At 41.4% G+C, this 6,372-nt stretch overlaps 1 non-coding gene across 1 annotated transcript; it reads left to right on the forward strand.

Moving 5' to 3' along the window:
- The first annotated feature begins 984 nt into the window (after positions 1–984).
- LOC135551166 (U7 small nuclear RNA) lies at positions 985–1,039 on the forward strand. The gene has a single exon (XR_010457212.1). It is a non-coding gene; the product is annotated as a U7 small nuclear RNA (small nuclear RNA).
- The last annotated feature ends 5,333 nt before the right edge of the window (positions 1,040–6,372 follow it).

The raw sequence follows: 6,372 nt of genomic DNA on the forward strand, positions 1-6,372 counted from the left end.
GATGGGGACAGGTGTGCGCCTTAATGAGCAGCCTGGTGACCTAGAGGCTGGAGAGGGAGCACACCTGACAAAATGTGCCAATAGCAAGTGTGACAGTAGAACTATCCAAAGGTGCAGAATTATATTACTCGCTTTTTTATTCATATTTCACCAGCACTTTCATACACATCAAATCAAATATTCTTCCTAATTATAAATGCATAACAATGAGAATACAAATAAGCACATTGTGTGTAGTATTCATTCATCAATATCATCACAATCCAAATCCATGTATTCAATACATAGGCTGCTCATAGGTTTGCTCATAGTTTTGTGAACTTTCCATTGGTGCAGGTAAACACAATCCACAATAGAAATAAGGAAAGATGAATACAATGTGGGAACACAACTGATATGAATGTGTAGGCATCAATCCACATGGAAGGTCACGATGTTGGAGACACACACACAGTGCGTGCATGCACACACACACTCACAGAGAACACAGAAACATGCAGAACACTAAGTATAATGATGAACAGTAATTGTGTAAGCTAAATGGCTTCACACTTCTCCTTAGGTAACATGGTCTAGACCATTCATAAAATATTCTTGAAATTGTGTCATTCTTTTTTTCTTTCTCACATAATATCATCCATATGAGTTTGTGCACGACTTTGACTGCAGTCCCACATGAAAAAAATACTGCAGTTTGCTGTAGAAGACTGTAGTAAACTGTAGTATACTGTAGAACACTATACTACACAATGTAGTGTCTCTCGATCGTGTGTAGCAATTACTATAGAATATTGTAGTACCCTGTAGAATACAGCAATGAGATGTAAATACTACAGTATCCTACAGTCTGCAAAAACACTACAGTTTAACTATAGTAATACTATAGTTAACTAGGCAAGTCAGTTAAGGATTTGATCTAGCAAACTTTACGGTTACTGGTCCAACGCTCTAACCACAAGGATACCTGCCTACCTACAGGTTATGGAAAATTTGCTCTTTTAGTATTTGCCAAGTAGGTTTCCTCAAGGAGAAAGCCTTCCTTTTCTATGCAAAAGATAATAAAAGAATACACTATAGTAAATACTACAGTATAATGTCCACAAAAACACAACAGTAAATATTACAGTATACTGTAGTACAGCCCGCAAAACACTATAGTAAGTACTAAAGAATATACTACAGTTTATTAACTACAGTAATACTACAGTATTCATACTATATTCAACTGTAAATACTATAGTCTATTACAGTAATATCTGCAAAAACTCTATAGGAAAAAAATACAGTATACCACAGTCTGCAAAAAGAATACAGTCCACAAAAACACTACAGCTTTTTAACTATAGTATTTTTTCATGTGGGAGTGGTATAAACAAAAATCTATTCAGTGGAAATGCCAACATTTTCCATAAACTTTAATTTGACAAAAACCGTCCTCCATAGTCTAGACATGGCATTAACAACCGCAGACATTTTCAGTAGGCTTGGACAAAAGACACTTTTATACTGTTAGGGGCAATTATTTCTTAACCTAAGGTCGATGTCTGCACTCCCCCGAAATCTAATTAGCACAATAAAAAAATCCCCATAAAAATCAATCAGTTTAAGCTAGAGGCACAGTATCTATTTTTTTTGCATTGGATGGATCTCAATCCACCCCACCGACTGTATGAAACACTTCTGCATCTGCAGTGAAAGGTGACAGAGTTAGAGCAATGTTGGTCAGACCATGAGACATCCAAAAATCAGTATTCTCACACAATCATCTGTAGCGTCTGAACGTTTTAGCCTACAAACCACTCTATGGAAAGATGAGACTCTCACGAATACATACAGTACCAGTCAAAAGTTTGGACACACCTACTCATTCAAGGGTTTTTCTTTATTTGAACTATTTTCTACATTGCAGAATAATAGTAAAAACATCAAAACTATGAAATAACACATATGGACTAATGTGGTAAAAGAGTGTTAAACAAATCTAAATATATTTTATATTTGAGATTCTTTAAAGTAGCCACCCTTTGCCTTGATGACAGCTTTGCATACTCTTGACATTCTCTCAACCAGCTTCATGAGGAATGCTTTTCCAACAGTCATAAAGGAGTTCCCACATATGCTGAGCACATGTTGGCTGCTTTTCCTTCACTCTGCATTCCAACTCATCCCAAACCATCCCAATAGGGTTGAGGTTGGGTGAATGTGGAGGCCAGGCCATCTGACGCAGCACTCCATCACTATCCTTCTTGGTCAAATGGCCCTTACACAGGTGTCTTTTGGGTCATTGTCTTGACAAAAAAGAAATGATAGTCCCACTAAATGCAATCCAGATGGGATGGCGTATCGCTACAGAATGCTGTGGTAGCCATGCTGGTTAAGAGTGCCTTGAATTTTAAATAAATCACTGACAGTGTCACCAGCAAAGCACCCCCACACCATCACACCTCCTCCTCCACACATGCGGATATCATCCGTTTACCTACTCTATGTCTCACAAAGACACGGCGGTTAGGACCAAAAATCTCAAATTTGAATTCATCAGACCAAAGGACAGATTTCCACCAGTCTAATGTCCATTGCTTTTGTTTCTTGGCCCAAACAAGTCTCTTCTTATTTTAGTAGTGGTTTCTTTGCAGCAATTCAACTTTGAAGGCCTGATTCATGCAATCTACAATCTACAATGTAGAAAATAGTAAAAATCAAGAAAAACCCTTGTATGAGTAGGCGTGTCCAATCTTTCGACTGGTCTCTATGATGCCCCCAGTTCTCACAATACTCGTCTGAAGGTCCCCCGGGACCTGTTAACAAGATTAATAAAAATGATAGACACTTCAAAACAAACTTCCTTTAGATTTGTTTTTGGGGGGACTATCTGTTGTTCCATGTAGTGAATCTGTCTATCAATTAAATTATTTGTTTTAAACAATTCTAAATCAAATAGCAAAATTATCCTCTGTATGACCTTCTTAAAACAGGAGGGAGATAGAGAAAGGGAGAGGGGGAGAGAGAGAATGAAAGGGAGAGGGGGCGAGAGAGAGAAGGAAAAGGAGAAGGGGAGAGAGAAGGAGAGGGAGAGGGAGAGAGAGAAGGAAAAGGAGACGGGGAGAGAGAAGAAGGAAAGGAGAGAGGGAGAGAGAGAAGGAGAGGGAGAGGGAGAGAGAGAAGGAAAGGGAGAGGGGGAGAGAGAGAATGAAAGGGAGTGGGGGCGAGAGAGAGAAGGAAAAGGAGAAGGGGGAGAGAGAAGGAGAGGGAGAGGGAGAGAGAGAAGGAAAAGGAGACGGGGAGAGAGAAGGAAAGGGAGACGGGGAGAGAGAAGGAGAGGGAGAGGGAGAGAGAGAAGGAAAGGGAGAGGGGGAGAGAGAAGGAGAGGGAGAGGGGGACTGAGAGAAGGAAAGGGAGAGGGGGAGAGAGAGAAGGAAAGGGAGAGGGGGAGAGAGAAGGAGAGGGAGAGGGGGACTGAGAGAAGGAAAAGGAGAGGGGAGAGAGTGTTTGTGAGAGACCAAGAGAATGAGAGAGATAATGTACATGTATACCCTGCAATACAGACAATGATTTACAATAACGACAGTGGAAAAGTGGTATCGAAATTGATTATCATAATGGCCTCACTGTATAAGAACACCACAAATGTCTCACTTGCGTTCTGCCCTTTGGAGCAACCAAGTGAAACAAAGTCAATATAGATTCCTCTGTGGTGTGAACTCTTGTCCGTTTCCATGGAGACTTTAATAGCCATGAGTGGCAAGTCTGTGATCTCCCTAGTGATTTCAACAGGCAGTGTTGTCTTCATGCCCACCTGAGCAGGGTTCTGGGTACTGTCAGGGAGAGGACAAAGATAACAGGGTGTTGTTGACTAAAGTGGTTTGGTTAGACTGTTGAACCAACTCATGAGCTGTCATCTCTACCTTTACATTTCGCCCACGCTGCACGCATGGAACTACAGTTCTAAGGCAGTCATGATAGCTCAAGAAAATGACTTTGTCACAGTATTTCAGCAGTGACACAATCACGTGTGACACTGTCCTATTCTATTTACCAGCTCAGAAGTACTATTATGACTACTGAGGTTCTCATGTGGCGGGACCCTTTGTCAAATATTTCTACTGACAGACCTGGTTAGTATGACTTGGTAAGTCAATTTGAGGCAGTAGATGTGATGTATGCCTCAATATGGTGTATAAAATTATTATTCAGTTTTGAGAGAAGAGAATTGAATTGATCTTAGGGAATCCACCTGTGTACGTTTATCAGCAAAGGTCAGATGAGTGAGTGGCGTCTGGTCACCCTAAGTGCATGTACTCCACTCTATAGCACTCAAGATCAATGGTAGATAGACAACAGAACAGATGAGCCATTATTTAAAAAAAGGTGAAATTGAATGGTCTTCTTGCCCAAGGAATGAGCCACCCCGCATGGCTGCCAATGTGATAGGGATGCAACCAGGGCCAACGTGGATGTCAGTTACTCATGTGCAGGACATAAAGTGTTCAGAAAATCATTCTGGACTGCACTAATTTGGAGGGAAGGCGTGTTTTTGGAGAGAGATGCATACTTTGGGGTTCTTATCCTTGCTGGTGTTTTCAGATCCAATGGGGAATCCTCAGAATCCCCGTGGGATGCAGAAACTGGTAGAGAACATTTCTGTGCAACAATGTCTCTTGAAAACTTCCACATTATTTCTAGGTTCTTCCCCTTCGATAACGGAGACACCAGACCAGCTCGGCGGCAGAGAGACCAACTAGCTGCATTCGGGTCAGTGTGAGACAAGTGGTTGGACCGCCTTCCCCTGTTTTACAACCCTGGGCCCAACGTTACTGTTGATGAGCAGCTTATGCCATTTATGTGCCACTGCCCCTTCAGGCAGTACATACCGTCTAAACCTGCAAAAAATGGAATCAAGATCTAGGCTGCCTGTGTTGCTGCTTCATCATATGAGTGGAACTTGCAAGTGTTTACAGGGAAGCCAGATGGAGGATCCCCTGAGAAGAACCAATGGATGCGGTTTGTCCTGGATGTCACACAGGGACTCCGTGTCCACATCACATGCAATAATTTTTTTACTTCCCAGAGGAGACGGCTCTTTCTCGAGGGGCTGGGCAAGGCATTGGCAAGACCACAAATCCAGAGGAGGATTCAGGAGGAGGATGCTGGTGCCCCATCCCCCCGACCCACAGAACAACAACTCAGTCCCTCATGTGGGGTGTAGACCGGCCTTAATTTGTATTCAATGGGGCTCATTTATCGTTAAATACTGTAAGTAAAATATGTCCTTCCAATTTGTTCTGTTCAAAGCAATACATATCAGTAGTGATGAAAACCTTGTTAACTCTATATTTGTTGAAGATAAACATGATTTTTTTCTCCACCCATGTCTTAAGCATAATTGATTAGAACTAGAAGCACAAGCATTTCGCTACACTCACAATAACATCTGTTACCATGTGTATGTGACCAATACAACTAGATTTGATATGAACATTTTATTGATAAATGTGATCTAGCAGAGGTAAATGGCAAATATTAACCATGTATGCTGTCTATATTGCTTGTAATTGATATAAGTCAACATCTAAGTATTAAATATTAAGTATATTTTACATAAATTATGGCTGTATTTAAAAAATTAAAAAATAATGTTGTGGGTCCATTAGACCCGCTTATATTAGGTGAATAACAAACACATGACTACCACACACGAGTTAAGTGCCTTTGAACGGGGTATAGTAGTAGGTGCCAGAAGAACTGCAACGCTGATGGGTTTTTCACACTCAACAGTTTCCAGTGTGTATCAATAATATCACGTGTGCTCCCTCTCCAGCCTCTAGGTCACAAGGCTGCTCTTTATGGCACACACCTGTCACCATCGTTACGCGCACCTGCGCATCGTCAGACTCACCTGGTCTCCATCACCTCCTGGATAACCTGCCCTATTTATGTCACTCCCTTTGATTCCTTCCCCAGGCGTCATTGTTTCTGTGTCAGTTTCCTGTCTGCACATTGTTTGAGGTTCTTGTTTTGTATTATGTTGCGTTTATTTTATTAAAAACACTCACTCCCTGAACTTGCTTCCCGACGCTCAGCGCACATAGTTACAAAGATTGGATGACACCCAATGGACTTTCGGGCCAACTTGACAAAATAGGAAAATAAATAAAAAATTATGCAAGGTTGGACCAGTCATTTACACGCATAAATGCACAGCATCCAGGTTATTTCTGGGTTTTGAATGCCATTACATTACAAGTCCAAATATAAATCACAGGCAGAGTCCACTTTTGCAAGGCACTCTACTTTGTTACGTATAGTCTATGAGACCAGCCTGTCTACACCTACAGCAGCGCACCTTGTCCACCTTATCCATTGTGCCTGTCA

Source organism: Oncorhynchus masou, chromosome 12 (assembly GCF_036934945.1).
Source record: "Oncorhynchus masou masou isolate Uvic2021 chromosome 12, UVic_Omas_1.1, whole genome shotgun sequence".
Taxonomy (NCBI): domain Eukaryota; kingdom Metazoa; phylum Chordata; class Actinopteri; order Salmoniformes; family Salmonidae; genus Oncorhynchus; species Oncorhynchus masou.